This window comes from Prionailurus bengalensis, chromosome C1 (assembly GCF_016509475.1).
Source record: "Prionailurus bengalensis isolate Pbe53 chromosome C1, Fcat_Pben_1.1_paternal_pri, whole genome shotgun sequence".
NCBI lineage: Eukaryota > Metazoa > Chordata > Mammalia > Carnivora > Felidae > Prionailurus > Prionailurus bengalensis.
This window is the reverse complement of record NC_057345.1, coordinates 81,357,294-81,376,973: the sequence shown is the minus strand read 5'-3', so window position 1 is coordinate 81,376,973 and position 19,680 is coordinate 81,357,294. Positions and strand designations below refer to the sequence as shown.

General features: G+C 39.8%; 1 protein-coding gene and 1 long non-coding RNA gene across 3 annotated transcripts in view; one reads left to right on the top strand and one right to left on the bottom strand.

The window, feature by feature from the left end:
* Nucleotides 1–507: 507 nt before the first annotated feature.
* Nucleotides 508–19,680, bottom strand: part of RWDD3 (RWD domain containing 3) — a 91,294-nt gene continuing 72,121 nt past the window's right edge. For both annotated transcript variants that reach the window (XR_006296667.1, XR_006296668.1), the window contains one exon: nt 508–852. The gene's annotated coding sequence lies outside the window, so the exon portion shown is untranslated. The remainder of the gene's footprint in view (nt 853–19,680) is intronic.
* LOC122480809 lies at nt 4,248–12,494 on the top strand. Its single transcript, XR_006296669.1, has 2 exons — nt 4,248–4,756; nt 11,965–12,494. It is a non-coding gene; the product is annotated as an uncharacterized LOC122480809 (long non-coding RNA).

Genomic DNA, 19,680 nt, shown 5'->3' with positions numbered 1-19,680 from the left:
ATTCATAAATTGTCTCCAGCAAATTATAGCAAAGGTGTCTCTCTTCTCTATTGCCACTTTGCAATCTATACTTAACTGCAGGGTAACAGCAATGGAAGCCATAACTAACAGCACCAACTCCAGCCTTCTAAATCTGCAACTACAGCTTGGGAAGAATCTTGTATCGGGGTGTTACATGCTAGATTTGATGTGGATGTTGTAGTCTGAAGCGAAAATTATTTCTACAGCTGGAAAATAACATTTGCATAAGTTACAATTAAAAGGGAAAATATAATTACAAATTTTCAACTTAATTTGAATGGTTTGTAAAATGCTCATTTGGCATAGGCAACAGCTTGCAGGCAAACAGAACACAGTCTCAGAGTTGTGTCCTTTTGTCTGAGTAGCAGTGGTGAACTCATTCTGAAGGGTTTGCTTTAACCCCTGAATCCCAACATAACCAGCAGTGAGAACCTAAGGTACAGGGCACTGTTTGCTTTCAAAACAGGATTGCAACATACACAGCAATTCACAAATATTTGCATCTTTTAATTGTTTCTAAAACAGAAGTGGCAAGTGGCATCGAACAGGAATGTTATTTCTCTTGTGGAGTGAATGAGCAGTGGAATTTTAACTAGTTTCATTTCCTTTCAGCTCTCAGATCTGAAATCTGTGGTCACATCTCCTGTACAATGTGTTCTTCATATCACAGTCTCTTTAATGGCTCCTGTTTCTGATTTTCTCCCCTCCTTAATTACATGTCTTTTTCTTGTAGCTACTTCATGCTGAAGGCATGTCATTCTTCCCAGACGCAGACTCGGCTAGGTGTCCGTGCACTGAGTCCGTCTGTTCGTTTGTTTTCAGGGTTTCTTTCTAAGAAGCAAAGGAATCCTTTTATTATCCTCAAACGTGAGAATCAAAATTTTCATAAAATACTTTGTACAGCATGTGCACTTGAAATCCTGCGTCCCCAAAGTCATGATAACCGTGATTATTATGGAACATGCATTGTGTCGCATCAATAGTTTTGAAAAACGAGAGAAAAAGGAGAAAATTATTCCATTCAGTCTTTCTCAGGAAAAAAAAATGCATCCAAAAAGACATATGAACAGGAAAAATTGCTATTATTATGAATTACACAATTAAGTATGCTTTTCTATGTTTTTGATCCTTCTTTTCATAGCAATCTTCCAAATAATGAGACACCAGAACATACTCTTGGAAAAAAACAAATTATAAAAACCTATCCTTTGTTCTATTTGCCCTGGAAACTGAAAAAGAAATTCTATGGCAAAAGGAAAATATAAAGTAATAACATAGCCTTATTTTATCTTTTTCCTGAGAAACCACAAAGGCGCCGGGTTGATTCAGAGTATTGTTAAGTAGCATGATTTTTTTTTTAATCACAGAAACCCTGTGTATTTATGGGATAACAAATACAGGACAGTGAGAGGGCCACCACACCACCTTCAGGACAATGAGCCGCTACTTGGAATGACTGGCTGAAACTAACAAGCAAATTACCTAAATGATGTTCTGGTGCATCGTCATCTTCTGTGCCCCAGACTTGGAATAATTTTATCACTCCAAACTAGGGTACAAAATGAAAAATACATATGCATATATATTTTATTTATGTTGATTACACACATATTTTATTTATATTGAAAAAAATTCTAGGATTTTAATAAATTTTATACTGGGACCTGTAGGCTCCTGGCAATCTAGTCCAACAGCTTTCCCATTTCTTTTCTTCTTGGTGCATAAACCCTAAGTTTATATCCAAAGTCATAAGCCAGAAGCAGACTGTTTACCATAATGAATGGTATTTCCCAAATGGTAGAACATTTACTGCTGGGGGGATAATTTTAGTTGCCACATATCCAAATATTTTCATTGTTACCTATTTTTTAAAAAATATAACATCACATTATACTTTTGATTTCACCAATTTTATTACTTAGAATTGCTCCCTTTTAAATTGATTTGAAGATGAGGTGCCTAGGTGGCTAAGTCGGTTAAGAGCCCGACTTCAGCTCAAATCATAATCTCATGATTCATGAGTTCCAGCCCCACGTCAAGCTCTTTGCTGACAGCTTGGAGCCTGGAGCCTGCTTTGGATTCTGTGTCTCCCTCTCTCTCCCCTGACCTCTCCTGCTCGTGCGTTGTCTCTCTCTCTGTCTCTCTCTCTCTCTGTCTCTCTCTGTCTCTCTCAAAAATAAACATTTAAAAAAATTAAGTTGATTTAAAGAAAAATGTGGAGAAAAATATCACAGATGGTATGCAGGCATAGCAAAGTCATGAAAGAGTTACAGAAATGACTTATGTTTAAGAAACAGTATTCTAGAAAATCACTTCTCTATCAGGGCTGAGTTCTTAATTTAAAAAAACCTAATGTTTATTTATTTTTGAGAAAGAGAGAGCATGAGCAGGGGAGAGGCAGAGAAACAGGGAGACACAGAATCTGAAGGAGGCTCCAGGCTCCGAGCTGTCAACACAGAGCTCAACATGGGGCTTGAACTCACAAGTCTCAAAATCATGACCTGAACTGCAGTGGGACTCTTAACTGACTGAGCCACCCAGGTGCCCCTGAATTCTTAATTTTTTTTTAATTAAAAGGGCATTTCTCAAAAAAATTTTCAAGGAAAATGAACACCTCAAGAAAGAATAAACTATTTTAATGTTTACTTTTCTCCTTGATTCATGGAAAACACTTCTCAAAAAGAGTAAAACCACTACAGCATAGTGATTTGCCTTGAACACAGAGAGTAGATTGGGAGCAAGCACTCTCAGGAAGATTCAGGAATTTTTCCAGAAGGCATCTCACAAGAAGCCAAGAGAGGCAGGGATTAAGAAGAGTGTTGGCCAGGGGCACCTGGGTGGCTCAGTCGGTTGAGCGTCAGACTTCGGCTCAGGTCATGATCTCACAGTTCTTGAGTTCGGCCAGCACTGGGCTCTGTGCTGACAGCTCAGAGCCTGCAGCCTGCTTCCGATTCTGTGTTTTCCTCTCTCTCTGCCCCTCCCCTACACGCGCTCTGTTTCTGTCTGCCTCTCAAAAATAAAGAAAACTAATAAAAAAAATTTTTTTAAAAAGAGTGTTGGCTAAGTTGCAGACAAGGTACAGGTTATTCCTAGTAGCTCAGCAGGTGACATCAGGGCAGGATTGGGGTGATGCCACCCATGAAGGAGACCCTGGGTGGAGTCCCAGAGGCGGAAGCAAATGAAAGTGCCTGAATTGTCAGCCATCCTTCTCTCCCCATGCTCCATGCCACTCCACATCTTATGCTTTCCCTCTGGCCCTCTCCCTTCTCCTGTCTTTCATCACCTGAAATGACAATGGGGGCATAGAAATCTAGTTTTTCATTATTTACTGTCTTTCTATAAAGTTTTTCCTTTTTCTTCTGAATTTTAAATGTAGATGACTTTAAAGTTTTATATTTCCAGTTCTCCAAAAAGACTAGAATTAGTCTAAAAATGGTCCCAAGTTGGTTTTCACTTATAAATGGTTCTAGGATATATATTTTGTATGATTCAGTGCTCCTCCCACTCCCAACATTGAAAATAGAGCAATAATTACAGCTGAAGCAAATGGACCCCTTTCCTCCTCTTGGTGGGAAGAGTATACATGTAATATAAGAATAATTAATGGACTGGAAGAAGACAAAGACCTTCAGACGGATGCTTCTGAGAACCACTGTATTTTGGTGTTCTTTGTAGTAATTTGAAGAAGTCATGCCATTTCAAATGGTAATCAAGGGAAATCTAGAGTAATTCACTCTGAAGAGAAAACAGACCATTCTTAAAATGTTTCTTTACACCGTTTTCCATATGAGCTGTACCTCCTAGAGTAAATGTTAGAATGAATGGATGGGATAGAGCTGGTCTTTTCCCATCAAATTCTTCAGAGCACTGCAGTAGTTGGAGGCTGGGGTGAGGAGCTGTAGGGTAAGGAGAAAGACACTATTTGACAAGCTCTTGGGACTACACTATCCCCTCTGACCACTGTAACTTCACTATTACCTGTCTGATAGATGGGAATCAAAAACAATGTTCCTTTTTTTTTTTAATAAAAGGGTGCCCCTGTTTTTAAAACTTGGAAAATCATGGGAATAGAAAAATTCATGTTCCCGGATTGACCCTGGAAAAACAGAACCAATTATAAGGATGGTGAATGTTTCTTCAGACTGATCATTTCTTTTTAATTCCTCAAAGGCTCATTAAGTTAGATCCTGCTCCTCTGTGACCTTAGAAATCATTTCCCACTCTCCATACCCCCTACTCTTTGTGGAGTGGAAGGGACACATAGATTAGATTGATGGGGTTATTCTCCCTACCGTTTTATGTAAATTTGCCAAAGAAATAAGATACCTGTTCTGACAAGAGTCAGGCAAGTCTAAATATTTCTTACAGACAGAGCTGACAAAATTCAAAAGTAGTTTGGTTACAAGAGACTCATTAATTTCAAATGGGCATTTGATTCCCAAAGGGAAGACAAACTTCATCAGTTGGAGCATTGTGATGTCACAGAGGAACTTCATTAGTGCACCACTTAGAAGGGAGCCATGAGAGTAAGTAAAATGAAATGTAAATAAATGCCTAATTAGGTGTCCATGAAAAACTGAAGAGTCTCCAAAGTTGTTAGAGATGACTGTACTTGGAAGGCAGCTTCTTAGACTAAGAATCAGTGCTTTCATAACCTTCACAGAGGAGGCTGGAAGATTCCGCAGAGGTCTCCAGAAGACTGGTTAACTTGGATGAAACCATTGAAGACAATCAGGTATGACATCATTCCCATGGTTGAGGTCCTCTGGAGCAGAAGTTCTAGAACTTCTTAGGGCCATTCTAGTAGAATAGAATACTCAGAAATCACCCCCACTTCTGCTGAGGGTGGGGTGGGAACAGGCACAGGGAGAGGAAACTTTATCACAAGGAATGAGCAAAATGGAACTGATTTTGATAAAGGCATTGTAAGTATTCAGTTAACATTAGAACCATGAAGATACGATCTTGTCTCAACCAATATTATAAAAGTCCACAGACCAAGCAGATCAAGTAGACTTTAAACCAGAAATTGAAACCTTCTACTCAACAGGAACACTAGAGAGCTCTTTTCTCTAGCACTCAGGCATTAAAGCTGTTGCTACTTCTCCCGTCTTTCCACCCCATACTTGCCTACAAAATAACGTCCAAATTTCTTAGCATGCATCAAGGCCCTTTAAGATCCACCCCATTCTCCTTTCCCCAGCTTACCTCTCACCATGTCTTAACCTGTTCCCTTATACATCATGCAGTCTGTACTCGGTCTAGTTATACCCTTTTATCCAAAGTCTCTGAATGGCAAAATCATATTCATCTTTCAGAATCCAGTTCAAATTATACTTCCTTCCCTAAAGAGTTCATGATTTCTCCTTTGTGTGTTACAGACACATTTAAAGCGTCCACTTTAGCACTTATCTGATCAAGGGTATCAGGAGGGCAGTTCTCCCTCGGCTTATGGTTAGATACATCTGCACAGATCTAGAAGACAATGGTTTGCACACAGGAATTGTGCGCATAGGGCACTGAGAGGGCTAACTGAGTAGGTAACAAGCCCCAGGATGACAGGGGAAGGGAGAATTGGAGTACAGTGTGGTGTTGGTCTCCTGTATCTGTCCCTAGCCTACCCCCACAGACATATGCCTGGGTCATATAGACTGGGATTGAGAGTGTGAGTTCTAAAGCTCTGTGTCTGGATTCAAATTTCACTTCTGTTACATACTAGTTGCCTTGAATGAGTCAGTTAACCTCTCTAGCTTCAGGGGAGATGGTAATAATAGCGCTCCTGCCTCATGGTTCTGTCATGAGAATTATACAAGTTAATGAATACAAAGCTCCCAACAGTGCTTGTCACACAATAAGCATCATATAATAAGCATCAGCTATTATACTTAGGAAGAGAGATGACAGTTAAGTAAAAAACTGAAAATCCTATAAGGCCTTAGGGCACCTGCAGCACTAACTTGGAACCACTAAGTTGAAAGAAAACAAAAATAGGTGTTCTTCCCAACTCCACCATTGGCCAGAAGCAGCATGGCGCTTTGAAGTGGTGGCATCTATTGGGACTGGAAATAGAGGGCTCCAATGCTTGACAGGGGCAGCTGTGCTCAGAGGGGTCAATTCTCAGCAGAGACAGAAGCAGTGCCCATCAGGAGCAATGGCCATCACTGTGTGGCCTTTGTCATACCCAGAGGTGATGTTGCAAGACATCCAAGGTGTCAGGTGAGTGCAGAGCAATGTAAGTGATAGAGGAGCCTGGTTCAAGTGAAGCCACCCAGTGGACACGGCAACTGTCAACAAAGACAGGGATGGCAGCATAAGAAGGGTCAGGACTCCGTGGACCCCACGAGGTGAGACATCAGTCTTACCCACATGGAAATATTTTCTGGGTCACCCAAAAATACTTGGGAGGAGGGCTTTTGCCAGGGTGCAGAGGTCCTCTAGGGTGCAATGTGATCAATTCCTCAAATTATCATCGGTGTGGCTTTATTTTTACAGAAAGGGAATACTGAGACACCATTAAAAGCACAAGCTTTGGTTTCAGACAGACTTGTGCTTCAACTGAAAGTATTTACTAAGTATCTATTCTATGCCCCAGGATCTGCTCTGGTCGGTGGAAATATCACAGTGAACAAGGCAAATAGGATTCCTCCTCACATAGAGCTACCTTAGAGAGGGGACACAGACAAATAACAAGAAAACAAATTAATGGGATCTTGCCTGTTTAAGAGTCATGAAGGCAATAAAATAGATGATATGGTGTACAGATTGGGTGGAGAGAGCTGCTTACATATGGCAGCCAAGTAAAGTCTCTCCATCACAGTGAGGGCTAATAGCCAGGAAGAGGCAGCTCAGGGAAGATCTGGGGACAGAGTGTGGGACCCTAAGATAGGGAGACTTGGCATATTAGAGGAACATAAAGAGGGATAGTAAGTCCAAGGGCGCCTGGGTGGCTCAGTCGGTTAAGCATCCAACTTTAGCTCAGGTCATGATCTCACTGCTTCTGAGTTTGAGCCCCACATGGGGCTCGGTTGCTGACAGCTCAGAGCCTGGAACCTGTTTCAGATTCTAGGTCTCCCTCTCTCTTCATCTCTCCCTGACTCGTTCTCTCTCTCTCTCTCTCTCTCTCTCAAAAAGTAACAAACATTAAAAAATTAAAAAAAAAAAGGATAGTAAGTCCAAAACAAGGGTCAGCAAACTACGGTGTGGGGGCCAAATCCAGCCGGCTACCTGTTTATGTAAATAAAGTTTTATTAGAACACAGCCCACACTCATTTGTTGTCTCTAGCTGTTTTCGTGCTATAATAGCAGAGTTGAGTGCTATAATAGTAGAAATGAATAGTTGCCACAGAGGCTGAATGGCCTGCAAAACCTGTAAGATTTAATATCTGGCCCTTTACACAATGTGTGCCAATCTCTGGACTAAAGCCTAGTGAACAAGCTGGGTGAAAGCCATAGGAACTGAAGTTTAAGGGGTGCCGGGAGGCAGAAAACTGCAGGGTACTACAGACCATGGCAGAGAAGTCAGCTTATATTCCACACATGATGCAAAGCTCCTGAAAGGGTCCAAACAAGGGAGACACGTGATCTGATTCACGTTCTCCACTGTGGGAGCTGCACAGAGAGGGACTGCAGGGGCAAAGTGGCAGCAGGGAAGCCAGTTATGAGGATGCTATCCATGCAGATGGGCACTAGTAGTCAAGATGTATTGGCTCAGGTATAGAACAAGCATGAGAATCCCAACTCGGCTGTATAACCACACACAAGTTACTCCAACGCTTTCAGCCTCAGTTTCTTGTCAGTAAAACCCTCAGACTACTATTGTGTGGGTTAAATTACAAACGCACCTGAGGTATCTGTCAAAAAGTAAGTGTTCAGTGGATGTTAGCCATTATTGTTCTGTTGTTGAGTCATTGTTGTTGACTGGTGAGGCCCATGGAGCACTGGGTCCCAGCATGGGCCTCTCCGTGCTGGGTAGTGTGGCATGCTTCTCTCCCTGACTAGACCTATTAAGTACCCTGGAAACCAGGAAGCTTTTATTCATCTTTATATCCCCCAAACTGTGCCTGGCACATGGTAGATGTTTAATAAATATTTATTGATTAAACTATCAAGGCGTTTTTGGTTTTTTTGAAAAAAGGAAAGGTATTATTCATTCTGCCATTTTCACCAGACATGTTTTGTTTTCAGGGTTGAGGTGGTATATTTTGATGGCACAGACCATTCTGAAGATACAGAGGTAGTTGTCTCTATGGAGAGCTAGTACCTAGTGCCCCCTCTGGTGCAAAGGGAAACTCAGATACTGCTCCCCATGAACCTCTAACACGACAAAATATGTCAATGACGGTAATTATATATGAAATCTGGACTAAAAAGTCGCCATACCCAAGAAATTCACACATATCAGACACCATCTACGTATCAAAAATCTCAGTCACAAAGTGGACCCGATAAGAGTCAAAAAAATATTGTTCTTAGTGTCAGGTTGTTTTCAGACTTTTGCTTCAAAACAGTTGGACATTGTGATGCTTTGTCCAGCCACATCAAAGGGAGTCTCTACTTTATATCATTATCTCGTTTCTTTTATTGATTCATTATCCTGCCTAGAAAACTAAAAGGATCGCTCCCCAAATTGAAATTTCAGAATTTTTTGTCAATTTTCTTATTCTCTGACACACCATGACCAAGAAAGACTGGAAATCTACCCTTCACAAGGAGTTAATTTTCTCATCATAAAATGATCCATACTGTCTAAACAACTGTTTCAAATGAAATTAAGTATGATAGACACATTTGCAAATGGCATATGATATCCATAAAGTAGTTGCATACTTTGTGACATTTTTATTTTTCAAAAAAGAGGTTTTAATGCCAGAAGCATTGTACAATACAGAATTATAAAACCCTGGAAGGGCCAACTCAAATGACATGTTACTAGGTGTATATCATCTGTGTATTCACAGTGCTATATGTGTCCTTCCTGTGCATTTATCACTATATCAAAAGCATTAATTAGAATTTTTTTAATCAAAGTAAGACTGAGAAAAATGTCTCAGTAGTAGTCACCAAATCTAGCAGTCCTGTGTAAACTTAGTAATTTAGCCAACAAACTCCAAAAGTACAGGAAACTTAAAAGAAGAAAAGATTTAAAACAACACAATATTAAAGATGAGAATCCCCTACAATAGTGAAGGAAAAGGTGGAAATCCTTGAAACATCAGTGAGCAGCCATGAGGAGGTAGTTGTGTGTGTGTGTGTGTGTGTGTGTGTGTGTGTGTGTGTGTATGTTTAACAGGAAGCCTGGCATCTCACAAATAACGTATGTTGCATATTATGTGGCAGTTGCTATAGTAACAACCTTTATTTTCTGAAACAGTACACAGATGTGTACAACATACTAACTTGCTGGTTATAAATTACGGCTTTTCCCATAGTTCAATAACTTAAGAAGTCTACGTTTTTGAAATCTCAGAAGTTCTGTTGTTATTCAATTTCTTTTATGAGATAATTTTCCTTGTACTTTCAAAATGAGAGCATTCCGAGACAGGCTGAGAGAGAAAGAAGGGATGAGAAAATGGGGGATATCAGAGAGTAACAACAGACTGAAGACTGTTTCCTACGGAGTCTGGATGGAACTCACTGACTGAAATGAGAACATTGTTTTAATGAATTAGGCATCATGTACAATAGTGATGAGAAAGAAGTTGCTAGCAAAATGATGTTACAAATAAAGTTATGAATTGATTTTTTATTACAAGGTGCCATATTTACAGTTTTAAAATAAACAGAGATTATTTCTTAGAAATGTCACAAACATTAATATAATTTTATAAGCTACAACAGTGTGGGGGAGTGAATTAGCCTGGTTACCTGACTTCAAATGAAGTTTTTTTGAATCTTCATTCAAGGCCTGAGTCTGGGAAAAAAATGTATATTCCTATTTTCATAAGAGATTAGCATCCCTTTGTCAGGTTACAAAACAGAAGACAGATTTTTACTGAGTGGGATGTTTTTCTTTTCATATTTTAACCTTAATCAACAAATATTTATCACATGCTTTGTACATGCAGGGACCTAACTATCTGTGCCTAGATGTACATAGATACGTGTAGAAACACAAATTATAGAAAAATTGAGTTCTGTAGATGGTTCTTTTCTGATTCTAAATATTTACATATGTTTTCCATGTGCTGGATCTGAACATTTTCTTTTTTTTTTCTTTTTTTTTCCAACGTTTATTTATTTTTGGGACAGAGAGAGACAGAGCATGAACGGGGGAGGGGCAGAGAGAGAGGGAGACACAGAATCAGAAACAGGCTCCAGGCTCTGAGCCATCAGCCCAGAGCCCGACACGGGGCTCGAACTCACGGACCGCAAGATCGTGACCTGGCTGAAGTCGGACGCTTAACCGACTGCGCCACCCAGGCGCCCCTGAACATTTTCTTTAATAGACAGTTCACACTGTAGAGTTTTAAACCTTGTCAAAAAGAGCAATCTCTGCAGGATTTGTCAGGCTAAAGTTTATTACCTGGGAAACACATTTGAAAATAAGGTTATATAGTTAACATTTATAGTTAAAAGCCAACTTTCTACAATTTTAGATAGGTAAGTAGGTAGGTAGGTAGGTAGGTAGGTAGGTAGGTAGGTAGATAAATAGACAGATATAAATATAAGGAAGGGTGCAAGGATCCTCATACAGAAAGTAAAAAAAGACCCCTGATTGAGAAAGTCCAGACCTTACAATGCTACTAAATTTACCTAACAAACACCAAACACTCAGAAATGCTATTTCAAGTGACAATACAGTCACATTCAAATGAAAAATTGTCTTATAGCTGCAATGGCACAGGATGAGAAACACTGAACACAGTGCAGATAAGAACAAATCATTTTGAAAAGCTTGCACCAGTAAGTGGCTGTTAAAATTTTTGCTAATGCTTTACACACACACACACACACACACACACACACACACACACACTCCTTTCCGTATCATTCTGAGATATATTAAAAACAGGACCATGACTAATCCATTCAAGTCCTTACGTTATCAGAGAGAAAAGAGAGAGAGAGGGAGAGTTAAGTTATCACCTGATGGGGGCTTAGAGCCTAGAACTGGGAACCCAAAAGAAAAAGAGTACTTCACTGGTAGATGCATTTTAAAAGTATTACTTAAATTACATTTAAGTCATCAGACAATTATGAACTTTCTTCTCTTTTATATTTATATGGCATATTTATTGAATTGCACAGTATGCTTTTACAATAAAGTGCTTTTTACGTTGCCGCCTTTGTTCATCCAAAATAAAACTGACAGTTATCCTTTTATAAGCTATTCCGAGAACATTTTCTCTTCTTTGAAGCTGATTGATGCACTACTTTAAATGTTCCTGCAAATATCTTTTCAATTCAAGTTTTTGCATAATGTAATAAGAAGATAAAAGAATTCTATACTTCAACGAGAGACATTACAAAGCAAGTAGAGACATTATCAAGGGCATTAACATGCTCCTAATAGCAATAAAACCTTTTAACTGTCTGATGTAGAACACGCTCCCACCAAACCACCACATATTATGGTAATTGGCTCCAATTTCTGAATCTTACATTGTAAAGTTACAAAGAGTTAGGTAGAACTGAAAAACAAATCCAGAACACTCATCTTGTTAGCGTTCCCATTATGAAATGTTTGCTTGCTACCTTGAAGGAGAACTGGTCTGGTCTGTGGAGCTGTTCTTTCCCGTGCTATCATATTTTTGCATCCTGTCTCATTGTTATTCCTACTGACTCTGATATAAATACATATTTTTCCCCCAAATAACCCTTTTCTAACTCCAAAACACCATAGTAATATAAATAGCATTTTTCTCGGAATTTCAGTGTAACAAATGGGTTCTCTGTTCATGCCTGTGTCACATCTCATTCACTTTATGTGTTCTTTCATCACAGGAAGATACAATAGGGGAAAATATTCCGCGAGGACGCTTTGATTTTTCTTTACAACACACCACTAAATTACGTGAGTAGCCTTTCCATCGTGGTGGAGAGGAAATATAATTTCAAACTAAAGTTGAGCCCAGTTTCTGTTAAATTAAATAGCAAAGAAAAAAAATAGTTCTTGGCTTTATTCTTCTTAGATGGGGAGCAGGGCAGTAGGGAATTGACACAAGTCGGTCCTTGGTGATTAACCTGCAGTTTATGGTTGTGTTTCCCAGTGACGTGCCCATCACGCAGGAAGCTTCTCCGAGGCTGTGGAGAGCAGCCTGTCTGCTTTGAGAAGTGCAGATCTATCAGGATCCAGAATCGGGCTCTGAAAAAGCTGTCATTTCATGTCTCTAAAACAGCCTCTGATTTAATGTACAAGATGTCAAGAAGTAAAGGACAATAAAATAAAAGCCAAAAAGGAGAACTATTTCAATTAAGAAGCATTTCTATACCAATTCTTGGAAATCACGTAAAATAAAAACTGTCAGAATCAATCTGTGTTTAAAAGGTTGATTTTTGTGGCGCTTACATAGAAACTGCAAGACAGGAAAAAAAATACAAATTATTAACAGAGCAATTGAACCTTAAAAAATTCCTTTCTCACTAGATAGATATTTGGTTATTAAATTTTCCTAAGGGACCTAGAGGAAGCGTTTGTATAGCAGATGCTGGGAGTTGGGAGAGAGAAGGAAAGCAATAAATCCTCATACGGAAAAAAGTAACAAATGTAAGCTGCAGTCCTGTAAGAAGAAGGAGTTTTGTGTATTTCCAAGAATTTAATATTTTGATTGCCGATAATTAGAACCCTCATATAAGACTTTAGGAGTTTACCTTTCATTGCCATCATTTTCCAATGGTGTTTGAATGTCCTTTTCAGAGAAAGATAAATATTTCTTCAAGGACTGCCCTATCACCCCAGTAATCAAATATCTTAAAGGTGAACTGAGAAAAAAACCTTTGTGAAATTTGAAGCAACCTTTTAGCTAAGAGTATAATAATAATAAATAAAGAGATAAGCATTGTCAAAAATAAATAAATAAATTCTTCCTTTGGAAGACATAAATTTTATTTTCATTTCTTTTTAAAAATATGCTATTTAAGAAACATACGTTATAACTCCAACCTACTCCGTCCTTAGAATTTTTATGATGCTATGCTTTTTATTCCATATTTTCTGTTAGGAGAGAGATTGGGCAGGGAAAGAAGAGGTAAATATACTTGCTGCCCCCCATTGATTTGTACATTTCAGGGATATGCCCCTTTCCATGGTCTATTTCTGGCTCCTTTATTTAAAAAAAAAAAGTTTCTCTGAAGGGAATACTTTACAGAAGAAAATTCACTCCCTTATCATCAAATCAAGAACTTTTCTTAAAGTAACTCTAAGCACAAGCAGTAAGAGGAGCAGCCTAAGAACTGCCTCCAATCACAAGAAGAAAAATAACAAAATCAGCTCACTCGTGATTTCCTTAATATACTTAAAAGAGATACAATCCCACTGATGCCTCTAAAAATAAAATGAGGAAAGGGCAACTTTATTGATTCCCTGCAAACCCACGAACGTGTAACTTATTGATAATACTAAACACTGTCTAAGCCTTTAGTGATTTCCAACCAAAAGTCTGCGTCTGAATGAAGGTTTAAATCATCGTATTAATATATTAAGGGGGGAAATTATCATGGGAGACACTTGGAAATTAATTAAAAACTCTGCACTCAGTTTGTTTGTGAGACGAGATAAATATCACACATGGGAAATGATGCCTGACAACCGCCATAGTTTTCAGATCCAAAATTAGACCCTGACAGCTATGTCTTTGTATGACTCTCCTTGGGGTATAATATGCAGAGATATAGAATGGGAAGATTTCTGATAGAAGTATTTATTACTGACACTTCTGAAACACTCCACGTGTGGCATCAGCAAAGCATGCTCCACCTTAGACAGAAATGTCAGGTTTTCTTCCAAGATTTTCCTTCTATTCCTCTTCCCCCCTTCCCATCCCTCCCTCCCCATCCACCACCACCCCCCACTTCTTCTCCAAAATATGATTTTTTTTAGAAGTTCAACAGCAGCCCCTGGTGGAACTCAGCAGTTGTTTCAGCCTGAGCACAGTTGTTCAAGAAACTCCATCCCTGCTGTCAATAGACAGAAAAGTATGTCCATGTGCCTATCACCACACCTGCATGCTGTTCCTACAGGTCAGAGATCAGGATAAAACCCTGAATGTACAAAAGCTGTGCTTTGTGATGGTAATTGTAGCCAATTTCAGTAGCTGGAGTTTTGAAAAAAATATATATGTAACAATCAATAAACATCTGTCTCAAATGTCACATTCATTTTATGCATGAAGACCAATAATTAACTGCTCGTGAATAATGCTTACCACAGAGTGCGCCGAAACGAGGAGATCCCTCACACATGAGCCAGCGATCACCATTTTGTTTGGCTTATGTTGTGACAGAATCAGCTTTGTCACTTAGCAAAATGAGCTATACAAAACGACAATTCTACGCAAAGAAGGGATTTCTCTGGGTCACAGCTCCCAAAGTACCACAGAATGCCACTATCTGGCCCCCTCAAAATGGCAAGCTAGACTTAGAAGAAAGCCCACCAAAATGCTCTTCAGAAAGATCATGACTATTCATTTTCCTGCTTAGTTGGCAGCCACGGATTATCCTTTGGGGACAAGGAGGAGATGGGAACATCTTTGGGGACGAAGATGGCTCTTTGCCTTAGGCAGGGTGAGTCTGTGCACTTCATAAAGGTGCCTGGTAGAGGCGCTCAAATCCAGCTTCCCTTCCTAGGGAGCCATCTGCCTAGAGGACAGGCACCTGTGTCTTAACACAAAGTCATGATTCTGTTGCTGAGCCCTGGGCCTTTGGAGCTGCAGAGAGGTTGCCTTTTCCTCATTCACACAAAGGTGTGAGCCATATAGGCTAGAGGTAGCCTTGGTCCTGGACAAGGAAAGAAGAGAATTATATACTGACGAAGTTCACTTTCCTGATTCTCAGGTGTAACAGGGTTGGGGGACATGGTAGGCATTCACCTCCATGAGGCTCGTGTGAGGACAAAGGAACAATGGGTGATTTGCTCAAAATACCCAAAGGTTTACTTGAGTAAATTTACTCACCATCTTTCACTTGTGTGTTTCGACTTTTCACTTCTTACGTGATGCAGTTTATTAAAAGGAAACGCAAAGAGAACTTCTAAAGCTTTCAATAGCTTTATGATAAATACTAGAATAGGGGCGCCTGGGCGGCTCAGTCAGTTAAGCGGCCAACTTCGGCTCAGGTCATGATCTCGCGGTCCGTGAGTTCAAGCCCTGCGTCGGGCTCTGTGCTGACAGCTCAGAGCCTGGAGCCTCTTTCAGATTCTGTGTCTCCCTCTCTCTGACCCTGCCCCATTCATGCTCTGTCTCTCTCTGTCTCAAAAATAAATAAATGTTAAAAAAAATTAAAAAAAAATACTAGAATAATATTCCTATTAAAAAGTGGTTTTTAAATTTTGAAAGCATTATACTTTACATTAGCCCTTCCCTTGCCCCTGAGGCCGCTTACATCTCTTGATTAATCTCATGTGAAACCAAATCAGCGAGCTGATATGTTGAGACCAGAGATAATCCCATGACAGGCTGCCTCCTGAGAACCTCATGGGCACTGTATTTGACACTAGGGAATAAGAGGTGTAAAAAGAAATAATACCAGTCTCCAATGAATTACAATCTGGTGGAGGAACTATATCTATCTAGATCATTTTAATATAATGTGGTAGCAGCATGCAGAGTCTTAACAGACAAAGTGAGACCTTTATCTCGCTTTCTATAGGGATGACACTTGCACAAATTCTTAAAGAAAGATTATAAATGAGCTACAGAAAAGAGAGGTAGAGGGCAAGATAGGAGGAGAATCACTAGGACCCAAGGGTAAGGGTGTAAAACTACACGGTAGATCTAAAGAACTTCGGGCAGTTTGATACTGCTAGAACACCAAGTACAAGATGGTAAATAGGAATAGAATGTAGGGAAATGGGTAAGGCCAGTCATGAAGGGCCTGCATGCCTTCCAAGGGAATTGGGATTGTCCTTTAGGCCATGGAAAGCAATGAAAAGAGTTTTTAAGGAGTTGCTCTTCTGAGAGCGGACTGAGACTGGAGGTTGGAAGACTGGTCAGGGCTTTTTGTGATTGTCCAAGAGAAAGAGGATAGAGACCTGAATCCTGGGGGTGGTAACGGGGTTGGAGAAGAAATGGTAGGTTTCAGAAATAGTCACAGGTGAAAACCGAGAGCAGTTAGTGACTTAGTGGTTATGGGCACCGAGGGGGCTGTCTTGGATAACTCCCAGGGTTTGGGTGTAAGAGACAAAGTAGATTGTGACGTCGTCAAGTGACTTAGAGACTACAGGGGCCAGAATAGGTTTGAGGGGAGAAGATGACACTCTAAAGTAATACTTCTCAAAATATGTCCTCAAGTACCCTCTACTGACCTCCAGACAGCTGCTTGTAACACTGGTATTAACACTGCCCACAAATGCCATGGCCAGAGAGGACCTCACAGATGAAGTCCAATTGCTTTCAAACTGTGTACCGTGGGGGTGACGGGGGAGGTAGAGCCGGCCGGGATACAGTCTGCCTTCCCTGATTCAACCCAAGAGGGTCTACTCTTCCTATTGTATATATTAGAATTCTTCAGAAGATTTGGTTTGAAAAAGGAAAACCACAGTTTGGAAACCACTTCCTTTTACAGAGAGGAAACTGAGGCCCACAGAGGTTAGAATAACTTGTCTGCAGACACAAGTTTATAGCAGAGGCTGAGCTACACCTTGGGCACCTAGTTTACCCATGTCAATCCTGCTATGCTGTGGTTCCCTGCATGAAGTAATTGCTTACTTTTGCTATGTCTTAGAAAATGGGCAGAAACCTCCTCATCTCCACCATGCAGTGAGCAGTTTCCTTGGGTTTATTCTTTCAATAAACGTTTATTGAACATCTTCTGCATGCCAAGACCTCTTTTACCGAGACTACCTGAGCGTTTCTGTTTGGACCCCTGGCTGTAGTTGTTGACTCTTTGGTAGAGTTCTAATGATGCCCCATTAATATTCCACCATGACCGGATACAGTAAGATCCAGGATTAGGGATACTGGGGACTATTTTAGTCCCAAGTAAACAGTATTATTATCAAACGCATGAGTTTCCTAATTCACTGGGGGATATAGCTAACTTATATTTTTTTAATTTAATTTTTGAAAATACATTTTTTAAAAAATCCACGAAGCTCCTAACATACAATAAAGTGCTATTCATAATTTTTTTAAGGAATTGCTTCTCAGATGTCACATTCATCTTTCCATACACAGTCCAGGGCTCACTGGAAATAATGCCCCAACATTCAATAAGCTTAACTTTATGAAACTTAGAACTGATATCTGCAGTAATTACAGGATAAATTGCTTTCAAAAAGTGAGAATTCAGACCAATAAACTTGATAACCCTTCTTCCCCATCATATAACTCAACAGCTGCTTGTCCCAATAAGGTAGTTCCTAAAACAAGGAAAAGCACATCCTTATTCAACCTGGAGAAACAAATAGAGACACATGTTAGCTGAGGGATGATGGTAGCCAATTGATATCTCGAGACCATTCCATCTTGGGAATCTTGTCCCAAATTCCTAGAAGGGAGGAGCAGGCTGCTTCTCTGTCAGGTGTGTGAGTGAGGGTAGGAAACGGGACGCAGGTGGGGGAAGACCTCCTGCTTGAGAACTTCCAGAGTTGAGATTCGCACAGGTCTTTCTAGAAAGATTATATAACATCTGAACTACAGAAAGGAATCCATTGCTCTGTCTCTCCTGTTGGGGAATCCATTCGTCATATTTTTATTTTTTTTTAATGTTTTATTTTATATTTGAAAGAGAGACACAGAGCATGAGCAGGGGAGGGGCAGAAAGACAAGACAGAATATGAAGCAGGCTCCAGGCTCCAAGCTGTCAGCACAGAGGCCAATGTGAGACTCAAACCCACAAACCACGAGATCATGACCTGAGTCCAAGTTAGATGCTTAACCAACTGAGCCACCAAGGTGCCCCCATTCTTCATCTTTTTAAATTCCTTAAAAGAAGGGACCAGGGAATTGGTCTTTCTTCAACTGTCCCTATGTACATCACTCCCACACCCCAATCAATCCTTCATTTTCTTTCTGTGCTCTATTTGCAGGTAATTTTTAAAACCAGAAACTCTATGTATACCAACATACAGACAACCCAGTTAGTTCATAAAGGGCATTAAGAGTACACTTATCTTAATGAGCACTGAAAAATGTATACAATTGTTGAATCATTATATTGCACACCCGAAACTAATATAACACTATAAGTTAATTATATTTGAATAAAAGATAAAAACAAAGAGCAGTTGAGGAATTGGGGTTTACAGGCAATCTGATAAAGGAATGATAGAGTAAAACTGTCACATTAGGTACAAAACTGGTTATTGTCCTCAGGGTAATTAATTAAATCTTTGAGATTATTTTTTTCCATCAGACAGAAATTTACAAGTTAATGGTGTGACCTCACAGTGCCTGGGCTCTACTCAAATAGTAAACGGCAAAGACAAGCATAAGTATATTCTCCTGGAGATTTTCAATATGGGGGTGAGCCTCTAAAACATAAATAAAAAATAGGGGCGCGTGGGTGGCTCAGTCGGTTGGGCGTCCAACTTCAGCTCAGGTCATGATCTCACGGTTCATGGGTTCAAGCCCCACTTCAGCTCTGTGCTGACAGCTCAGAGCCTGGAGCCTGCTTCGGATTCTGTATCTCACTCTCTCTCTGCCCCTCCCCCACCAATGCTCCGTCTTTCTGTCTCTCAAAAATGAATAAACATTAAAAAATATTTTTTTAATAAATAAAAAATAAAACCAAGTGAGTGGAGGTAAGTTGCAAGTAAGATAGAAAGGGAAAGAAAGAAAAAAATTCAAGATAATAGACCAAAAAAAATTCAAGTCTCACCTGTTCAACCCCATTTCCTTAAAGATGAAAAACCCAAAGGCAAGTGACTCATCTAAGATTATCTCACCCCACTGTTTTTACATAGCAGTACGGTTGAAGGTAGGAGGCAAATAAGCAAAAACAGTTTAAAAATTCAAACAAAAGCTTAATTGGCTCCACAGGTCCCCATTTATACCAGCCTCCTTTACACTGTAAAGTGTGCTGGTGAATGGGCACACTGACTCTTGAGGGAGCAAGCATTTTTTATCACTTGTCCCCATTGCCCTGGCACTGTCCCTCTCCTTTGCACAAGTAAATCCAGAGTTAATGTTCTTTTGAGATGATCATGTTTTTGGTATTTTGTTCTAATGTCCTAAAAAAATCTTTCTTTAGAGCAAGTTCTTTCATCCACTCACCGAAAGTTAATTGGACGCTTACTATGCACCAGCCTCAGACCGTAGTGAGAGAGAAGTGACTACTTCTGCTCTCTTGTTTATCTGCCCACAGCTTTGTCACCGTGTGTCACGATGTAGGAGCCGCATGTCTTCGCCAAATCCAATAAATTTATTTATCCATGAGCTTTTTTATACTAATAGGTTTAAAATGGTTTGAAAATTCTTTGAAGCTCATCTTCTGTGTGGTAAACAGCAATATTGGCATATTACCTCTATGTTTTTCCTTTGGGTATTCTAGTATCCTCCTTTC